The sequence below is a fragment of the Pongo pygmaeus genome, chromosome 1, assembly GCF_028885625.2.
Source record: "Pongo pygmaeus isolate AG05252 chromosome 1, NHGRI_mPonPyg2-v2.0_pri, whole genome shotgun sequence".
NCBI lineage: Eukaryota > Metazoa > Chordata > Mammalia > Primates > Hominidae > Pongo > Pongo pygmaeus.
This window is the reverse complement of record NC_072373.2, coordinates 130,419,947-130,442,038: the sequence shown is the minus strand read 5'-3', so window position 1 is coordinate 130,442,038 and position 22,092 is coordinate 130,419,947. Positions and strand designations below refer to the sequence as shown.

The following is a 22,092-nucleotide window of genomic DNA, read 5'->3' as shown; positions in this document are numbered from 1 at the left end:
TGCTGAGATAACCTATAAATTTCTATATATTGATTTCATTTTACGGATGATGGATTTGGCTAATCATCTAAAGACTTGAAAATCAAAACTGAAATATCTGGATTTTCTTCATGCGACAATGAGGAGCCATTGAAAGTTTTTGATCATGAAGGCTATGGTTACATTGTCACTAAAATGTCTTTTTTTTTTTTTTTTTTTCAGAGATGAAGGACAATTTATTTTTCACAGCAATAGCAGTAGCAAAAATATCAACATTTTTGTCCTGTTCCCTGGGTCCCAATTTCCACAAGGCAACATGAAGTATACACATTACAAACCAAAAGGCCCTCAATTTAAGGAATGTCACCCCTTTATAATGGGCAATGAGCATGCCTCCCTTTGTTCCAGAAGATGCTATTTCTGTCTTCCAAGGCTGTCTGCTTTACAAACATGTTTTTAAAATAGTTCAGAACAAAAGCAGTCAATGATTCTTTCATAAGATGTGCAACATGTGAAAGACCCATGGAAAATTGTCTCCCAATAGTGACAAAAGACTTCAATAAGTGACTGTTTGGATAGGCTTCTTATCTGTGGTATGATATATGTTCATCCTTGCTATTTCCTAATGATGGAATGCATTAAACTTTTGTTATATGAGATTGATGAACCTCTCACTAAGACAGAAAATAAGAAGGAAGCTTTTGGAGCAAATACATTGTATTTAAACTGCAATATTAGAGTCTTAATTAGTAATTTCTGACTATAACCTATATAGATTACAGCATAGGGCATGTTAAAGAATTGAGAATTTCTACGTCAGGAAGTACAAATTTGAGCCTAAAGCACAAAATATATTAAGCAAATATTTTGTGTAATTATAATGTATTGTAAATCAAAATCATTAAGCAAAAATGTGTTATTACATATTTCCCATGGCCGTAATATTTCTCCAATGCTTATAGTTTGAAGGGTGTCCAAATTTTCCTAAATAATCACAAGAAAAAGGTGCAATGCTGCTTTAATATGTTTAGTTTTTTCAAGACTGAGCATAATTGTCATCTTCTCTAATAGGCATCTCCTATACACTAGGATTGGACACATGCCTTTCTCTGTATTGACACAATGGCAGGTTTATTTGTACCATTTTATGCCTTTACAACATCATGTTGGCCTTATATATTTATGTTTCCCTGACTGGATTACTCTGAAATTAAACCTTGTTGCTTATTACTCTTCGTACTCCTAGTGCCTACCTCCCCAACTGAAGCATGGTGAGTATCCAATAAATGCTAGTAGAGATGAATTGAAAGTAACAGTGTCTGTTAATGTTGAATTTACTTTCAGATATTTCAGACAATTATGTCCCATGAGGAATAACTGAATGGAAGATGTATAGCTGAAATAATTTATAAAATTTCTTAATGACCATTGTTTTACTTATAGTCATGTAAATATTGATATCCTGATACTCATTCCTAGTTTTGAGACATCCTGAAACATTTGAAATTTTGCATTTATAGTGAAACTTTAAGATTTTATGTCACTTTTATACTTTTAGACATTGAAGAGAGCGTCACAAAATTAAATGTAAGACATTGTTTAATTAGCAAAAGGTTTGGAGTCACTGATTTATATTATCCAGAATTTACTTCTATTCTAACCCTGCATTAGAAATTTCAAAGCATCTCGCCTTTCCTCTTTTTCAAAGAGGTACACTGGGTAGACTGAAGATGAATACGTGTCCCTTTCTCTGCCCTGATGCACAGATGTTCTTTCTTTATTTCTTTGTCATAGTTTTTTTCTCTCTCTTGCATTCAGATAGATGTCTGCTGCTCATACCTACCTTTGCAGTTTCTGTCACCACCCCACCTAATCATTATTGTTGTTATCACCGGTGCTGCCAACCCTGAAATCTGGTGTACTTCTCCCCTTCCTCTTTTCTCAAATTTTCCAATTTCTTCTGACTCTTATTGCTTACTCATATTCTAAAAACAACAAAAACATCAACAAAAGGACTGTCTTTAAGGGACAGCTGCCCTTTCCTTCTGCAGTGAACTTAAAGGATCAGATAAAGTGATGGGTTCTCTGGCTATTATTCTTTATTTGTTGGTTATTCAAGGGCTGGCTGTATCTTCACTTCACTTCAAGGGCTGTATTTTTCTGCTTTTTTTCCAGAGCCATTTTGGAAATTTAAGAATTCTAAATTCTTGGATTTTCATTAGCCAATGTTTTGCTGTTGTCTTCATAAAAAACAGGTTTTTGTAACTTTTTTGTCCCTACATTGCCTTGTTATTTAATAGCAACATTAACATGTGAATACCTTAGAACTTATAAAATATGTGTGTCATTTCAAGGAATAAAAAGTTTGGAGTGAATCAAACACAAGACAGATATGTTTTTATGGGAAGAATGGAAGGTCAGGAAATGACTGGCTTGCTTGGAGTATGAGAGTGGCAATCTTGTGCAGAAGAAAAGAGGGAGATATCGAACAATAGAAAAACAAATACTGTAGAGAGAAGAAGGGGCAAAGTAGAAGTTCTAGAAAAATAAAGACAAATATTTACCTATATTATAATAGGGCTTCATGGAAACACTGCATTATATGGGAAAAAAAAACACAGAGCTGTAACCAGATATAACTGGGTTCAAATTCTTACCTGTTTATTGAGTTAACTATTTGACTGGTGCAAAAGTCATTGCGGTTTTGGCCAGTACTTTTAATGGCAAAGGAATGCTTAATTAAACATTAAGTAATGTTTAATGTTTTTAATTAAACAAAGACTTAATATCAACTATTTAGCTGAGAGATTAAAGTCAAATTTCTTAGTATATCTAAGACTCTTTTTCCTATTACATAAAAATTCTGCTTAATTGAGTGTGGAATTTGATAATATGTAGAAATCTTTAAAACACTGACTGGCACTGTAAATTTGCATTCAATAAATGTTACATCTTCTCCATACTTAAGAATTTAAGAAGACATAATCATTTCGGTTTGTGACAAATAAAATGAGCCTATTTCCCAAATAGACAATTAGCAAGTGACAATTAGATAATCCAATTCGATAATCAGCAACTAGGAGAACTTTGGAACTTTCGGAATATCATATAGTAACGAAGGAAGAAGCATATAATGAGCACTGAAGAGCTAATTAGAATCATACTTTCCATGACAATATGAAGTAACCACTTAGAAAAGAAGTTATCTATTTTAATAATTATTCAATCACAGTGGTATAAAATTTTTTCCACAAGAATTAAAAGTCATGAACAGGAGGAGTTCCTCTTTTAACCAGGATGAACAAAACTGGAAAGAGTGTCAATCCCACCACCACAAGGCAAAGCCAGATGAACTACAAAACCAAAACTTGTTAAACCTGTTGTAAAACTGAGTTCACCGTGCAAACAAATATCTAGGTTTTCAGGAAATGATAGGTTCCTCCACTGAGAAATGAGTCATGGGGATGGTGTCATATGTGGCAGAGAATAGAATAGGACCTGGCTGTCATACAAGTGATGATAAAAAGTATTATTATCTAAATTGTCTAACAAGAAATTCTGTAAAAAGCTAAGATCATTACAAATTGCCAAAGACTGACTGACAGTTTAGAAACTCTGGTAATCCCTGACACAAGGGTAGTTTGATGTCACCCATTAGGGCTTATATGCGGACTTCCACCAGGTACTTATGAGAAATATTGGAAGCAGGGTGGGGACAGGAGGGAGCCTCTTGGTAATACAGGTGCAGAGTAAGGGATTGGCTGCCACTTCAGATAAAGCACAAAATCCCAGTCTATTCAAGCTCGCATCCCACATCCTAAGCACAAGACTAGAGGAGTGTGAAGTCTTTGGCACCCTAAAGGTCAACTCTTGACTAGAGTAACTCAATGCCCCAAACTAATGGCTTTAGAATAGCAAAAGTACACTCTGTTTCTAGGTATAAATGATTGGCATCATTCTCAATTATTTTGCACTTGATATTTGACATTTAATTGACAAATTATAAGATATACAAAAATTTAAGGAAAAAAAAACGATTGTCAAAAGAGGTCAAGCAATGAACAAAACCAGATTTAGGGATGATCCAGGAGTTGAAATTATCAAACAGGGACTATGACTAATGTATTAAAGAACCTAATAGGAAAAAGTGGACAATCTGCATGAAAGGATGGAGAATTATAGCAGAAAAATTGAAAGTGCAGGAAAGAGCAAAATGAAGGTGAAAAGTGAAAGGAAATATTATCACAGATCACAAATTCTACAATAAGTGGATAAACTTACCAACAACAATGCCAAATATGTGTGCAGCAAAGAACAGAGTTTCAGAATCCAAGAAGCAAAATTGATCAAACAGAAAGGATAAAAATATAAATCCACAACTGTGGGTTTTTCTGATGACCAGAACTCCTCTGTCTGTAGTTAATAGAACAAGTCGAAATCAGTAACTATATAGAAGGCCTGAACAACATCCTCAACCAGTTTGACATAAATGATAATTATAGAATACTCCACCCAATAACAACAGAACATGGAAGAAAATACTTACAAAATACACATCATAAAGGACTGATATGCAGGATATATAAAGAATTCTCACAATTCAATGATCAAAACCATATAACTCAATAAAACAAGTTGCAAAATATTTGAACAGACATTTTAACAATGGAGATACATGGTTGGCAAAAAAAGTAGGGAAAAGATGTTCAACACTGGTAATTACTAAGAAAATTAAGCAAATTAAAATCAGAGTAAGATATCACTGTAGACCTATTAGAGCAAAACGAAAACAGAACAAACAAACAAAAACATGACCTTAGCAAGTCCGAGTGAAAATGTGGAGCAGTTGGAACACTGGTACATTGCTGGAAGGGATGCAAAATAGTACTGCAATTTTGGAAACTGTTTAATAGTTCCTTATAAAGTTAAAAATACCAATACCATCTCACACCAGTTAGAATGGCAATCATTAAAAAGTCAGGAAACAACAGGTGCTGGAGAGGATGTGGAGAAATAGGAACACTTGTACACTGTTGGTGGGACTGTAAACTAGTTCAACCCTTGTGGAAGTCAGTGTGGCGATTCCTCAGGGATCTAGAACTAGAAATTCCATTCGACCCAGCCATCCCATTACTGGGTATATACCCAAAGGACTATAAATCATGCTGCTATACAGACACATGCACATGTATGTTTATTGCGGCATTATTCACAATAGCAAAGACTTGGAACCAACCCAAATGTCCAACAATGATAGACTGGATTAAGAAAATGTGGCACATATACACCATGGAATACTATGCAGCCATAAAAAATGATGAGTTCATGTCCTTTGTAGGGACATGGATGAAATTGGAAATCATCATTCTCAGTAAACTATCGCAAGAACAAAAAACCAAACACCACATATTCTCACTCATAGGTGGGAATTGAACAATGAGAACACACGGACACAGGAAGGGGAACATCACACTTCAGGGACTGTTGTGGGGTGGGGGGAGGGGGGAGGGATAGCATTGGGAGATATACCTAATGCTAGATGACGAGTTAGTGGGTGCAGCGCACCAGCATGGCACATGTATACATATGTAACTTACTTGCACATTGCGCACATGTACCATAAAACCTAAAGTATAATAATAATAACAATAAAAAAAAACAAAGAAAAAAAAAGAAACACATGTTCATTCTACTTGAGTAAATACCTAGAAATTGTATTGCTGGGTCATATGATATTTGTATTTTTAACTAAAATGTCTTAGAAAGATCATTCAGAAAGTAGTTTGCAGAATAAACTGAAGGTGGGAGAAATTGGTGGCAGAAAGGTAAAATAGGAGGCTAATGAAATAATCCAGAAGAGAGGTCATTTTTAAAAGTGTGGTATTAGACAAGTGTGCTTCCACTGAGAGGAATTTTATTTGGTTTGGTTGATTTGGTTTTGGTTTCAATTTCAGTGTTTTGTTCCTTCTACCCCATTAGTGATACCTTTTCTATTGTCTTTTATTCTTTCTTTTTTTTTTAAATTTACCAAATACCCAGACTTCAAAGAGATACCTGTTTTTCTTTAGAGGAAATACAGCTGCTTTCCCACTCCTTCCCCAACACATTCTCAGAAGCTTCTGGCTTGCGACCTTCCATTCATGTTTTAGAGTCCAGCCTCTGGTTCTCTGTAGCTATAGGAGCAGATGTTGAAATCAGCCACAGTGTTTTATATTCAACTCCTATCCTCTCCTCTCAAAGTACATACAAATGTGGGCCCCTCAAAGAAGCCACCTTTATATGCAGTCATAGACTATAAATTCTTTGTGAGATTACTTCTCAGCAAAAGAGAGACATGAAATGTCTACTAGCCAGCGTTCCCAAATGAATCTTGACTTTTAATCCCACAAGGTCTTTCAAACTGAGGTGAATTTCTTTGCAGTGAGACTTTGCAAATCCACAAAAAGTATTTCCTTTTAAGATGCCCATTCCTGAGGTTTTTGAGCTAAGGAAAGCTGACTAGGCTTGGCAAGTGCAGAATTTGTGATTCTAGTGGTCTGCATTTTGGGTCCCAGACTTTTTATGATGGTAACAAGGCTTCTCATTCTTTTGAAAAGTATTGCCTGCCTCAGGGAATATATGTATTTTCCTTTTTCACTATGGGAATATCTTCCTTCTTTGGAATACACTTTTCTACCTGAAATAAACTGAAGAAATAGGAATCTTGATGATGAAAGAAAAATATCATGTTTGTTTTTACGTGATCAATAAGTAAACCTTACTGATCTAATAAACAGCCAAGAAAATAGTACATAATTGACAAAGCTCAATGACGTTTAAAATTGAAAGATATTTTAAGAATTATCTAGTTTAACTTTTCTTTTTTTTTTTTTTTTTTTTTTGAGACAGAGTCTTGCTCAGTCGCCCAGGCTGGAGGCTGGAGTGCAGTGGCGAAATCTCGGCTCACGGCAAGCTCCGCCTCCCGGGTTCTCGCCATTCTCCTGCCTCAGCCTCCTGAGTAGCTGGGACTACAGGTGCCCGCCACTACGCCCAGCTAATTTTTTTTGTATTTTTAGTAGAGACGGGGTTTCACCGTGTTAGCCAGGATGGTCTCGATCTCATGACCTCATGATCTGCCCACCTCAGCCTCCCAAAGTGCTGGGATTACAGGCATGAGCCACTGCGCCCGGTCTTAACTTTTAGTTTTTTACATGAAAAGGGAAACAGTTCTCTACTTTGTAAGAAAATAATTCCTTGCTGAGTGTACTAGTCTGTTCTCACAGTGCTAATAAAGACATACCCAAGACTGAGTAATTTATAAGGAAAGAGTTTTAATGGACTCACAGTTCGACATGGCTGGGGAAGCCTCACAATTGTGGCAGAAGATAAAGGAGAAGCAAAGGCACATCTTACGTGGTGGCAAGCAAGAGGGCATGTGCAGGGGATATAGAACCATCAGGTCTGGTGAGACTTGCTCACTATCACGAGAACAGCACAGGAAAAAATCCACCCCATGATTCAATTACCTCCCACCAGGTCACTCCCATGACACATGGGGATTATTGCAATTTAAGGTGAGATTTGGGTGGGAACACAGAGCCAAACCATATCACTGAGCAAAGTATAATGAACTAAACTAAAGAATATTCTCAAATTTCTCTAATAAAAATCTAAAACAATACCTGGCAAATTGTTCAGAGTTTAAGGATTATCTGATATGGAAAATATTCAGGAGAAGTATTATTTGAGGACTAATATGTTTACTATGCTCCCAGATCTATTTAACATGCCAGATTTATTAATTTAAATATAGGAGAAAAATATTTTTAAAACCTCTGGCACTTTCTCAAAGCACTTATCAAATAATTTTGAACATCCCTGTTATCTTTATCTGCCAGTAAACTGTAAGCTCTGGAAAGATAGGGATGGCATCTGACTTGCTAATAACCATTATTATAGCAGTGACTAGGGACAGCAAGTTTTCCGTTGCTATGTGTTGAATGAATTCACTAAGTAAGTAATGAAGTTTCTAACATTAGGGCTGTTTTAAAAATAAACTTTTTACTTTTGAAATATTTTTAAGTTTACAGAAAAGTTGTGAAGATAGTAACAGAGAGTTCTCATATACTCCTTACCCAGTTTTAGTTTTTCCTAATGTTACCATCATACTTTTTCCATGGTACATCTGTCAAAAGTCAACATTAGTACATTGCTACAAGGTAAACTCCAGACATTTCTTGGGCTTGAATTAATTTTCCCAGTAGCATTTTTTTCTATTCCAGTATCCAATCCAGGGAGCCACATGTGTTTAGTTATCATGTCACTGTGACTTTAATGTACTCTGGTCTGTGACAGTTTCTCAGAGCATCCTTATTTTTCGCCACCTTGAGAGTTTTTAGAGTATTGATTATGTATTTTGTAGAGTGTCCTTAGAATTGATTTTGTATGATAATGCTTTTCTCATCACTAGACTGGGATTATGTGTTTTGGGAAAGAATGCCACAGAAGTCAAGTGTCCTCATTACACATATTAGGGGAACATGATATGCATATGACATCACTGGTGATGTCAACCTCGGTCACATGGTTAAGACAGTTTTCTGGGTTTCTCCACTGTAAAGTCACCATTTTTCCCATTTCCTACTCTATTCTTTTTTTCTCTCTTTTTTTTATTTTATTATTATTATACTTTAAGTTTTATGGTACATGTGCACAATGTGCAGGTTAGTTACATATGTATACATGTGCCATGCTGGTGTACTGCACCCATTAACTCATCATTTAGCATTAGGTATATCTCCTAAAGCTATCCCTGCCCCCTCCCCCCACCCCACAACAGTCCCCAGAGTGTGATGTTCCCCTTCCTGTGTCCATGTGTTCTCATTGTTCAATTCCCACCTATGAGTGAGAATATGTGGTGTTTGGTTTTTTGTTCTTGAGATAGTTTACTGAGAATGATGATTTCCAATTTCATCCATGTCCCTACAAAGGACATGAACTCATCATTTTTTATGGCTGCATAGTATTCCATGGTGTATATGTGCCACATTTTCTTAATCCAGTCTATCATTGTTGGACATTTGGGTTGGTTCCAAGTCTTTGCTATTGTGAATAGTGCCACAATAAACATACGTGTGCATGTGTCTTTATAGCAGCATGATTTATAGTCCTTTGGGTATATACTCAGTAATGGGATGGCTGGGTCAAACGGTATTTCTAATTCTAGATCCCTGAGGAATCGCCACACTGACTTCCACAAGGGTTGAACTAGTTTACAGTCCCACCAACAGTGTACAAGTGTTCCTATTTCTCCACATACTCTCCAGCACCTGTTGTTTCCTGACTTTTTAATGATTGCCATTCTAACTGGTGTGAGATGGTATCTCATTGTGGTTTTGATTTGCATTTCTCTGATAGCCAGTGATGGTGAGCATTTTTTCATTTGTTTTTTGGCTGCATAAATGTCTTCTTCTGAGAAGTGTCTGTTCATGTCCTTTGCCCACTTTTTGATGGGGTCATTTGTTTTTTTCTTGTAAATTTGTTTGAGTTCATTGTAGATTCTGGATATTAGCCCTTTGTCAGATGAGTAGGTTGCGAAAATTTTCTCCCATTTTGTAGGTTGCCTGTTCACTCTGATGGTAGTTTCTTTTGCTGTGCAGAAGCTCTTTAGTTTAATTAGATCCCATTTGTCAATTTTGGCTTTTGTTGCCATTGCTTTTGGTGTTTTAGACATGAAGTTCTTGCCCATGCCTATGTCCTGAATGGTAATGCCTAGGTTTTCTTCTAGGGTTTTTATGGTTTTAGGTCTAACGTTTAAGTCTTTAATCCATCTTGAATTAATTTTTGTATAAGGTGTAAGAAGAGATCCAGTTTCAGCTTTCTACATATGGCTAGCCAGTTTTCCCAGCACCATTTATTAAATAGGGAATCCTTTCCCCATTGCTTGTTTTTCTCAGGTTTCTAAAAGATCACATAGTTGTAGATATGTGGCGTTATTTCTGAGGGCTCTGTTCTGTTCCATTGATCTATATCTCTGTTTTGGTACCAGTACCATGCTGTTTTGGTTACTGTAGCCTTGTAGTATAGTTTGAGAAGTCAGGTAGTGTGATGCCTCCAGCTTTGTTCTTTTAGCTTAGGATTGACTTGGCGATGCAGGCTCTTTTTTGGTGCCATATGAACTTTAAAGTAGTTTTTTCCAATTCTGTGAAGAAAGTCATTGGTAGCTTCGTGGGGATGGCATTGAATCTATAAATTACCTTGGGCAGTATGGCCATTTTCATGGTATTGATTCTTCCTACCCATGAGCATGGAATGTTCTTCCATTTGTTTGTATCCTCTTTTATTTCATTGAGCAGTGGTTTGTAGTTCTCCTTGAAGAGGTCCTTCACGTCCCTTGTAAGTTGGATTCCTAGGTTTTTTATTCTCTTTGAAGCAATTGTGAATGAGAGTTCACTCATGATTTGGCTCTCTGTTTGTCTTTTATTGTTGTATAAGAATGCTTGTGATTTTTGTACATTGATTTTGTATCCTGAGACTTTGCTGAAGTTGCTTATCAGATTAAGGAGATTTTGGGCTGAGACAATGGGGTTTTCTAGATATACAATCATGTCATCTGCAAACAGGGACAATTTGACTTCCTCTTTTCCTAATTGAATACCCTTTATTTCCTTCTCCTGCCTAATTGCCCTGGCCAGAACTTCCAACACTATGTTGAATAGGAGTGGTGAGAGAGGGCATCCCTGTCTTGTGCCAGTTTTCAAAGGGAATGCTTCCAGTTTTTCCCCATTCAGTATGATATTGGCTGTGGGTTTGTCATAGATAGCTCTTATTATTTTGAGATACGTCCCATCAATACCTATTTATTGAGAGTTTTTAGCATGAAGGGTTGTTGAATTTTGTCAAAGGCCTTTTCTGCATCTATTGAGATAATCATGTGGTTTTTGTCTTTGGTTCTGTTTATATGCTGGATTACATTTATTGATTTGCGTATATTGAACCAGCCTTGCATCCCAGGGATGAAGCCCACTTGATCATGGTGGATAAGCTTTTTGATGTGCTGCTGGATTTGGCTTGCTGATATTTTATTGAGGATTTTTGCATCAATGTTCATCAAGGATATTGGTCTAAAATTCTCTTTTGTGGTTGTGTCTCTGCCCAGCTTTGGTATCAGGATGATGCTGGCCTCATAAAATGAGTTAGGGAGGATTCCCTCTTTTTCTATTGATTAGAATAGTTTCAGAAGGAATGGTACCAGTTCCTCCTTGTACCTCTGGTAGAATTCGGCTGTGAACCCATCTGGTCCTGGACTCTTTTTGGTTGGTAAGCTATTGATTATCGCCACAATTTCAGAGCCTGTTATTGGTCTAGTCAGAGATTCAACTTCTTCCTGGTTTAGTCTTGGGAGAGTGTATGTGTCAAGGAATTTATCCATTTCTTCTAGATTTTCTAGTTTATTTGCGTAGAGGTGTTTGTAGTATTCTCTGATGGTAGTTTGTATTTCTGTGGGATCAGTGGTGATATCCCCTTTCTCATTTTTTATTGCATCTATTTGATTCTTCTCTCTTTTCTTCTTTATTAGTCTTGCTAGCAGTCTATCAATTTTGTTGATCCTTTCAAAAAACCAGCTCCTGGATTCATTAATTTTTTGAAGGGTTTTTTGTGTCTCTATTTCCTTCAGTTCTGCTCTGATTTTAGTTATTTCTTGCCTTCTGCTAGCTTTTGAATGTGTTTGCTCTTGCTTTTCTAGTTCTTTTAATTGTGATGTTAGGGTGTCAACTTTGGATCTTTCCTGCTTTCTCTTGTGGGCATTTAGTGCTATAAATTTGCCTCTACACACTGCTTTGAATGTGTCCCAGAGATTCTAGTACGTTATGTCTTTGTTCTCATTGGTTTCAAAGAACATCTTTATTTCTGCCTTCATTTCGTTATGTACCCAGTAGTCATTCAGGAGCAGGTTGTTCAGTTTCCATGTAGTTGAGCGGTTTTGAGTGAGTTTCTTAATCCTGAGTTCTAGTTTGATTGCACTGTGGTCTGAGAGACAGTTTGTTATAATGTCTCATCTTTTACATTTGCTGAGGAGAGCTTTACTTCCAAGTATGTGGTCAATTTTGGAATAGGTGTGGTGTGGTGCTGAAAAAAATGTATATTCTGTTGATTTGGGATGGAGAGTTAGATGTCTTTTAGGTCCGCTTGGTGCAGAGCTGAGTTCAATTCCTGGGTATCCTTGTTAACTTTCTGTCCCATTGATCTGTCTAATGTTGACAGTGGGGTGTTAAAGTCTCCCATTATTATTGTGTGGGAGTCTAAGTCTCTTTGTAGGTCACTCAGGACTTGCTTTATGAATCTGGGTGCTCCTCTATTGGGTGCATATATATTTAGGATAGTTAGCTCTTCTTGTTGAATTGATCCCTTTACCATTATGTAATGGCCTTCTTTGTCTCTTTTGATCTTTGTTGGTTTAAAGTCTGTTTTATCAGAGACTAGGATTGCAACCCCTGCCTTTTTTTTGCTTTCCATTTGCTTAGTAAATCTTCCTCCATCCTTTTATTTTGAGCCTATGTGTGTCTCTGCACGTGAGATGGGTTTCCTGAATACAGCACACTGATGGGTCTTGAGTCTTTATCCAATTTGCCAGTCTGTGTCTTTTAATTGGAGCATTTAGCCCATTTACATTTAAGGTTAATTTTGTTATGTGTGAATTTGATCCTGTCATTATGATGTTAGCTGGTTATTTTGCTCGTTAGTTGATGCAGTTTCTTCCTAGTCTCGATGGTCTTTACAATTTGGCATGATTTTGCAGTGGCTGGTACTAGTTGTTCCTTTCCATGTTTAGTGCTTCCTTCAGGAGCTTTTTTAGGGCAGGCCTGGTGGTGACAGAAATCTCTCAGCATTTGCTTGTCTGTAAAGTATTTTAGTTCTCCTTCACTTATGAAGCTTAGTTTGGCTGGATATGAAATTCTGGGTTGAAAATTCTTTTCTTTAAGAATGTTGAATATTGGCCCCCACTCTCTTCTGGCTTGTAGAGTTTCTGCCAAGAGATCTGCTGTTTGTCTGATGAGCTTCCCTTTGTGGGCAACCTGACATTTCTCTCTGGCTGCCCTTAACATTTTTTCCTTCATTTCAACTTTGGTGAATCTGAAAATTATGTGTCTTGGAGTTGCTCTTCTCGAGGAGTATCTTTGTGGCATTCTCTGTATTTCCTGAATCTGAATGTTGGCCTGCCTTGCTAGATTGGGGAAGTTCTCCTGGATAATATCCCGCAGAGTGTTTTCCAATTTGGTTCCATTCTCCCCATCACTTTCAGGTACACCAATCAGACGTAGATTTGGTCTTTTCACATAGTCCCATATTTCTTGGAGGTTTGTTCGTTTCTTTTTATTCTTTTTTCTCTAAACTTCCCTTCTCACTTCATTTCATTCATTTCATCTTCCATCACTGATACCCTTTCTTCCAGTTGATTGCATCAGCTCCTGAGGCTTCTGCATTCTTCACATAGTTCTCAAGCCTTGGCTTTCAGCTCCATCAGCTCCTTTAAGCACTTCTCTGTATTATACATTCGTCTAAATTTTTTTCAAAGTTTTCAACTTCTTTGCCTTTGGTTTGAATTTCCTCCTGTAGCTCAGAGTAGTTCGATCGTCTGAAGCCTTCTTCTCTCAACTCGTCAAAGTCATTCTCCGTCCAGCTTTGTTCCGTTGCTGGTGAGGAGCTGTGTTCCTTTGGAGGAGGAGAGGTGCTGTGCTTTTTAGAGTTTCCAGTTTTTCTGCTCTGTTTTTTCCCCATCTTTGTGGTTTTATCTACTTTTGGTCTTTGATAATGGTGATGTACAGATGGGTTTTTGGTGTGGATGTCCTTTCTGTTAGTTTTCCTTCTAACAGACAGGACCCTCAGCTGCAGGTCTGTTGGAGTTTGCTAGAGGTCCACTCCAGACCCTGTTTGCCTGGGTACCAGCAGCGGTGGCTGCAGAATAGCGGATTTTTGTGAACCACGAATGCTGCTGTCTGATCGTTCCTCTGGAAGTTTTGTCTCAGAGGAGTATCTGGCCTTGTGAGGTGTCAGTCTGCCCCTACTGGGGGGTGCCTCCCAATTAGGCTGCTCAGGGGTCATGGGTCAGGGACCCACTTGAGGAGGCAGTCTGCCTGTTCTCAGATCTCCAGCTGCATGCTGGGAAAATCACTGCTCTCTTCAAAGCTGTCAGACAGGAACATTTAAGTCTGCAGAGGTTACCGCTGTCTTTTTGTTTGTCTGTGCCCTGCCCCCAGAGGTGAAGCCTACAGAGGCAGGCAGGCCTCCTTGAGCTGTGGTGCGCTCCACCCAGTTCGAGCTTCCTGGCTGCTTTGTTTACCTAAGCAAGCCTGGGCAATGGCGGGCGCCCCTCCCCCAGCCTCGCTGCCGCCTTGCAGTTTGATCTCAGACTGCTGTGCTAACAATCAGCGAGACTCCGTGGGCGTAGTACCCTCCGAGCCAGGTGCGGGATATAATCTCCTGGTGCGCCATTTTTTAAGCCCGTCGGAAAAGCTCAGTATTAGGGTGGGAGTGACCCCATTTTCCAGGTGCCGTCTGTCACCCCTTTCTTTGACTAGGACAAGGAACTCCCTGACCCCTTGCACTTCCCGAGTGAGCCAGTGCCTCTCCCTGCTTCGGCTCACACATGGTGCACTGCACCCACTGTCCTGCGCCCACTGTCTGGCACTCCCTAGTGAGATGAAGCAGGTACCTCAGATGGAAATGCAGAAATCACCCGTCTTCTGCATCGCTCACGCTGGGAGCTGTAGACCGGAGCTGTTTCTATTCGGCCATCTTGGCTCCACCCCCCTACTCTATTCTTTGAAAGCAAAGCTGTAAGTCTAACAACATTCAAAAACGGGAAAGGAAGTTTCATCTACATAAATTATTTGAAATTTTTCTGTCAGGAAGATTTGTCTCTTCTCCCCTATTTACTTTATTATTCAATCATATTTATCTATTCTAATACTGATATATATATAAATAGATATATATAAATTTATAGATACATTCATATATATGAAATAGAAAATAAATGTATGGATATATTCATACATAGATATTCATGTACATTCATACATATGTACATATATATTCATGTATATTCATACATACATATGTATTCATACATATGTATTCATATATATGTATTCATACATATGTATTCATATATATGTATGAATTTATCCATAAATTTATTTTCTATTTCATATTACATTTCTAAATTATGCTACTTATTTTGTTGCTCAGATTAGTCCAGCTTTGGACATTGGGCATTCCTTCAGTTTGACTACTGCATTGTATTGATATGCTCCCATTCTTAAATTTCATTTAGCACATCCTTACTTTTTTGTACTACAAGATGCTCCAGGACCATCTTGAATTTTTTTTCCCTGTTCTAGAACCAGCCATTTATCCAAGGACCCCTGGTTCATTAAATTGGAAAATCATATTTATAAACCAAGATCTGTTCACTGGAGTGCTTGTCTCTCCTGGGTGTGAGGGTGTGACTGCTTCTAGATTTTCACTGTGGCAGAGCCAGATAATGTACGTATATTATATGTATAATATATACACATATCAAAATATTTCCTATTTGGTTTTGGTTTGTTCCTTCTGTGTATGTATTTGGGGTTTTTTGTATGAAGTTTCCATTGTTTATTTATTTCCAATTTTTCCTGTCATTTATTACTTTTTTTAAGAAATTCAACTTCTATTTTGCATATGGGGTATGTGTGTTGGTTTGTTACATGTGTATATTGCAGCCAGGTAGTGAGCACAGTACCCACTAGGTAGTTTTCAACCCATGCTCCCTCCCTCTCTTCCCCTTCTAGTAGTCTTTAGCATCTTTTGTTCTCATGTTTATGTCAATGTGTGCTCAACATTTAGCTCCCACTTATAAGTGAGAACATAAGGTATTTGGTTTTCTGTTCCTGCATTAGTTCACTTAGGATTATGCCCTCCAGCTGCATCCATAGTGATGCAAAGGACATGATTTCCTTCCTCTTTATGGCTGTATAGTATTCCATGGTATATATGTACCTTATTTTCTTTATCCAATCAACCATTGATGGGCATCTAAGTTGATTCCATTATCTTTGCTATTGTGAATGGTGAGGCAATGAACATACAAGTAGATGTGTCTTTTTGGTATATGATCTATTTTCTTTTGGGTATAGACCAAGTAATGGGATTGTTGGGTTAAATTGTAGCTCTGTTTTAAGTTTGTGAGAAATCTCCAAACTGCTTTCCACAGTGGCCGAAATAATTGATATTTCCACCAACAGAGTTAAAGCATTTCCTTTTCTCTGCAGCCTTGCCAGTATCTGTTGTTTTTTGACTTTTTAATAATAGCCATTCTGACTAGTGTGAGATGGTATCTCATGATTTTGATTTGCATTTCCCTGATGATTAGTGATGATGAGTATTTTTTTCATATGCTTGTTGACGACATGAATCTCTTCTTTTGAGAAGTGTCTGTTCGTGTTCTTTGCCCATTTTTTAATAGGGTTATTTGTTTTTGCTTGTTGATTGGTTTAAGTTCCTTATCGATTCTGGATATTAGACTTTTGTCAAATGCATAGTTTTCAAATATGTTCTCCCATTCTGTAGGTTGTCTGTTTATGCTGTTGGTACTTTCTTTTGCTGTGCAAAAGCTCTTTAGTTTAGTTAGGTCCCACTTGTTGATTTTTGCTTTTGTTGCAATTGCTTTTGGTGACTTAGCTAAAAATTCTTTGCCAAGACTGATGTCAAGAAGGGTATTTCCTAGGTTTTCTTCTAGGATTCTTATCATTTGAGGTCTTACATTTAAATCTTTATCTTGAGTTAATTTTTGTATATGGTGAAAGGTAAGGGACTAGTTTCATTCTTCTATGTATGGCTAGCCAGTTATACCAGCACCATTTATTGACTAAGGAGTCCTTTCCCCCGCTTGTTTTTGTCAGCCTTGCCAAAGATCAGATGGTTGTAGGTGTTCCATTGATCTATATGTCTGTTTTTGTACCAGTACTATGCTGTTTTCATTACTCTAGCTTTGTAGTATAGTTTGAGGTTAGGTAGTGTGATGACTCTAGTTTTGCTCTTTTTGCTTAGGATTGCTTTGGCTTTCCAGGATCTCTTTTATTTCCATACGAATTTTAGAATAGTTTTCTCTAATTATGTTAAGAATGCCATTGGTAATTTGATAGGAATAGTGTTAAATCTGTAAACTGCTTTGGGCAGTACGGCTATTTTAACAATATTGATCCTTTCAATCCATGAGCATAGAATGTTTTTCCATTTATTTGTGTTGTCTCTGATTTTTTTCATCAGTGTTTTGTAGTTCTCCTTGTAAAGATCTTTTGCCTCCTTGGTTAGCTGTATTCCTAAGTATTTCATTTTCTTTGTGACTATTGTAAATGGGGTTGCGTCTTGATTTGATTCTCAGCCTGGCTGTTATTGGTGTATAGAAATGCTACTTATTTCTATACTTTGACTTCGTATACTGAAATATGACTAAGATCATTTATCAGTTCTTATAGCCTTTTAGTGAAGTCTTTAGGATTTTCTAAATATAGAATCATGTTTTCAGTGAAGGGAGATAGTTTGACTTCCTATTTGAATGACTTTTATTTCTTTATCTTATCTGATTTCTCTGGTTAGGATTTTCCATCTTTGTATATATGAAGCCATTCATGAGATATACTGGTGTCTCCAACTCCAGCCCCACAGAATTCATCCTAGCCTTCCCCTCTTGCTTACCTGTAACCTCCCACTCCAATCGTGGTACCTACCATCAACCACCCATTTACTTATTTGTTCAACTTACTTAGGTCAGCTCTTTTCCACTCACACCCTTTAGTGCAGTTATGTTGTATATTTGTAGTACAACTGTTAGATTCATTTGCTTCCATCCTAAGATCTGTGACATCCAAGCTGATTTTTTATAGTTTGCATACATTCAAGTTCACTGCTTGTGATGTGCAGTTCTATGGACTTTAAAAAATGCAGTTATGCACCCATCAACCCAGTACCATTCAGAATAGTTCCACCACCCTAAACTGTTCCTGCATGTCCCCTTTGTAGTCAACCACTCCTCCAATCCACCAATCCTTGGCAACCACTGACCTATTTTCTGTCTATACTTTTGCCTTTCCAGAATGTCATATGAATGAAATAATACAATATGTATCCTTTAGGATCTGGCTTCTTCCCCTTAGTAAAATGCATTTAAGATTCATCATGTTGTTGTAGGAATCAATTGCTCATTCTTTTTTATTGCAGGGTAGTGTACCATGGAATGTATATACCACAGTTTGTCTATCCATTCCCCTGCTGAAAGACATCTTCATTGTTTCCAGTTTTTAGTAATTATGGATAAAGCTGCTCCAAACATTTATGTGCAGGTTTTTGAATGAATATAAATTTTCAACTCACTTGAGAAATACCTAGGAGTATGACTTCTGGGTCATATGGTAAGTGTATGTTTAACTTTATGAGAAACTGGCAAACAGCTTTCAAAAAATATTACAGCATAGACTGCAGATTGAAAAGCAGTCTTAAATCAGTTCAACCATAAAATTCAATATAGCTTTAAGCATTAGTAGTTTATCAACATAATTTCTAAAACTGTTCTAGTTAAAAGCTCCTCTAAAAATGTCAACAATTGTGGGTAACTGAAGATCTCAGGCCAATTACTCATCTGTGAATAGCGCTGTATTACTCACAAACAAAAATTACCAGGTTAAATTAGTCTCTGTTTTGAAGATGTGTAGCCAATGTAGCTAGTTCATATGAGTAAACTAATATCAGACAAAGAAGATGGTAATTCTCCACAAAGCACATTAAAATTCTGCAAATGTTAATGAACAACTTGTTTGCATTACTTTAAAGCATCATACCTGTCAAATATAACAGTACCAAACTATTAATTTTCAGAAAAATTACATGATGGTCTCTCAGACTCATTAGTGAAACTCATCTTTTGTATATCATATGTCTTAAATGGTACCTTTTCCATTGACCCTCTGATTCATGTAGAATTACTCCAAAATTATTTGAAAGTTGTCTTTATATTATCCTCAAACTTCTTAAGTTCAGTCATACAATTTCTTAAGAAATTTTCTAAATATGTTTGCTAAAATGTAAGCTAAGTTGTCAGCTCTTCAAAAAGAAGCTTGTTTCTCTTATTTCTTTACTTTCTCTACAGCTCCAGAAAGTCAGAAGACAATTAGTAGGCATTTTCAATATTTGCATTTACAACTCAATGTGTAATTTATGTGCAACTTTTCTTTTATCCTCTCCCCAAGAAGAGAAGATAGAAAAGTAAGTTATCAATAAATAAAGAAAATACATTTTTTATGTTCTGATTACCTCCTCTGTCTATGATGCTATATGCAGTTTCTGAACAGCTGAGCTAATTACGAACTCAAATTCTCCTTCATTTATTCCAATAAATATCTCCCACTCTTTGGTCCTTCTCTCAAAAATTCTAGAGCTTTTCTGTGCCTGAAAATATCATGCAGACTAATTTTTTAAATTTAATTTGAACTTTTACTCTTTACAACCCTATTAATGGGTATAAACTATCAATCTTTATAGCAAGCTATCTTCAATGTAGATCAGTTTAAAAAATTGGGAGAGGTAATTCCTTCTCTGCATTCAGGATCCAGGACCAACTTCAAGGTATGCAATCTGTGTACAGCTGCATAGGGCCCTCACTTGGTTTAATGCTTTGCTGTCTCTGTCTTGAAATTAATAATTCTTTAACAAATTTAAATTCACTGCTGAGTAGCGTACCACTGAGTATACATACCACAGATTGTTTATCCTTCCCCTGCTGAAAGACATCTCCATTGCTTCCAGTTTTTAGTGATTTTGAACAAAGCTGCTCTTTATTCAAAAAATAAATTGCAGCAATAATCACTAAAAACTGGAAACATTTTCATTTTTCACTGGGCCTCACAAGTTATGTAGCTAGCCAGTCATGTCAAGACCATATTTCAATCACTAACCAAAGCACTTCAAGAGCTTTCTGTAGAACAGTGCATACTTTTCCTAATAACAGGATCATAGCCTCCTGAATTAGCCAACTTTGTTCTGCAAATACTACAGTTCTACAAATTCCTTTTTCCTTCTTTGTCAGAAATGAGGGAGGGGTGGGGAATAAGTGGGAAGGGATATTATATTCGAAAAATCCTTTTTGCAGTTTTTATACTCAGTAGACCCTCTCTAATGGCCCAGATAAACAAGGCTTATTACTTAGGGGCACATCTAGTAATCCCACCCCTATTTCCCTATAAACTCCATATTTTCTATTCCAGGACCTGAAATCAGAGGGAACAAGGTATGTTGGATGAAATTTGGCATTAGATAGATATGGTACGAATCTCATTTTTACCACTCCCCAGGTTTTTTATCATGGAGAAATTATTTAAACACTGAGGCTCAAGTTTTTTTATTGTATATATTTATGGGGTACAAAGTAATGTTGTGATATATGTATAATATGCAGAATTATTAAATAAACCTAATTTAGTATCCATCACCTCAAATACTTATCACTTTTTGTGATGAGAACATTTGAAATTTACTCTTAGCAATTTTGAAAGGTACATTATTATTAACTATAGTCATCATGCTGTGGAGTATATCTCAAAACATTTATTTCTCCTGTCAAAAAGTTAAACGTTCATGCCCTGTGACCAACATTTGCCATAACCCCAGCCTCTGATAACCACCATTCAACTCTGTGCTTCTAGGAGTTCGACTTTTTCAGATTCCACATATAAGTGAGATCACATGGCATTTGTCCTTCTGTGCCTACCTTATTTCACTCAGCACAATGTCCTCCAGGGTCATCCATGTTGTGGATGACACGTTGCAAATGACAGGATTTCCTTCTAAGACTCAATGGTATTCCATTGGGCATATAGAGCACCTTTTTAAAATTCATTCATCCATTGATGGTCAGGTTTTTTTAATTAAAAAATAGACAGTGGGCTGGGTGCAGTGGCTCACGCCTGTAATCCCAGCATTCTGAGAGGCCGAAGCGGTTGGATCACGAGATCAGGAGTTCAAGACCAGCCTGGCCAAGATGGTGAAACCCCATCTCTACTGAAAAAATACAAAAAATTAGCCGAGTTTGGTGGTGGGCACCTGTAATCCCAGCTACTCGGGAGGCTGAGGCAGAGAATTTCCTGAACCCAGGAGGTGGAGGTTGCAGTGAGCTAAGGTTGCACCACTGTACTCCAGCCTGGGTGACAGAGTGAGAATCCATCTTTGAAAAAAAAAAATAGACGATGATACTTTTCCACAGATTTTTATAAGAACTTTTTTGAAAACTAGAAAAGGCATATGCTCAATAAAATTACTATGGAACCATTTCCTCTACAAACATACACACCCTTGGGCCAGTAACACTGTAAAGACTCCTTAGGTTTCCTCCCCTTGGACTCTTCAGAGCTCTTCAGTTCAGGGATCTTTTCTATGTCATCATGTTGCCATCAAACTTTCGTTACATGTATTTGTGTCCTGGCTGAAAAACACAAAGGGATAGAGAATAAGTGCCAGCATATATCACTGTTCCTTACATTTGGCAGATCCTTATTAAATTGTTGAGATAGGAATGAAAGGAAAATGGGGAGTGCATCAAAAACAACCTTTATTCATAGTTTTTCAAGAGCTAGCCCAGTTGCATCACCAAAGGCCTAAAAGCCCACAGCTCTCCTTCTAGGTTTGATTGCTCCAGGTTTCTCTTTCTTCTTATTATTTAAGATATTAGAAGTAAAAAGAAAGTTTCTTAATCTAAGTTTTGCTTATAAATCTTAACTTTTGTTTGTGAAAAATGTCTATTTTTAATTCATCATCTTCCCTTGAACACTAATAATATGGTTTACTTCAGAAGAAACATTATACATTTTCAATGCTTGATACTGAGGAAATCAGGCTACAAATTGTTTCATGCAATTATCATCACTAAAAGATGTGGCCAAATTCCAAAGGGACGTCTTCATGGAGGACACTCCTTATCAAATCTTTTCAGAGTATTTATAATTGTTTCAGCTGATGAAGGTAATAAGTAATCTAGATGCTTTATCAAATTCCACCATTAAAACTCAACTTGCCACAGAAACTTTGACTCAATGGCTTTAT

General features: G+C 37.1%; 1 long non-coding RNA gene across 2 annotated transcripts in view; it reads right to left on the bottom strand.

Annotated features, from left to right (window-relative positions):
* LOC129012264 (uncharacterized) overlaps nt 1–22,092 on the bottom strand; it is a 111,526-nt gene that overhangs the window by 52,383 nt on the left and 37,051 nt on the right. The window contains exon 4 of one of the 2 annotated variants that reach the window (XR_010123959.1): nt 21,344–21,475. This is a non-coding gene — a long non-coding RNA (uncharacterized LOC129012264). Of the gene's footprint in view, nt 1–20,384; nt 21,476–22,092 lie in introns of those variants that run through there. The other variant, XR_008493590.2, reaches the window with a different exon arrangement.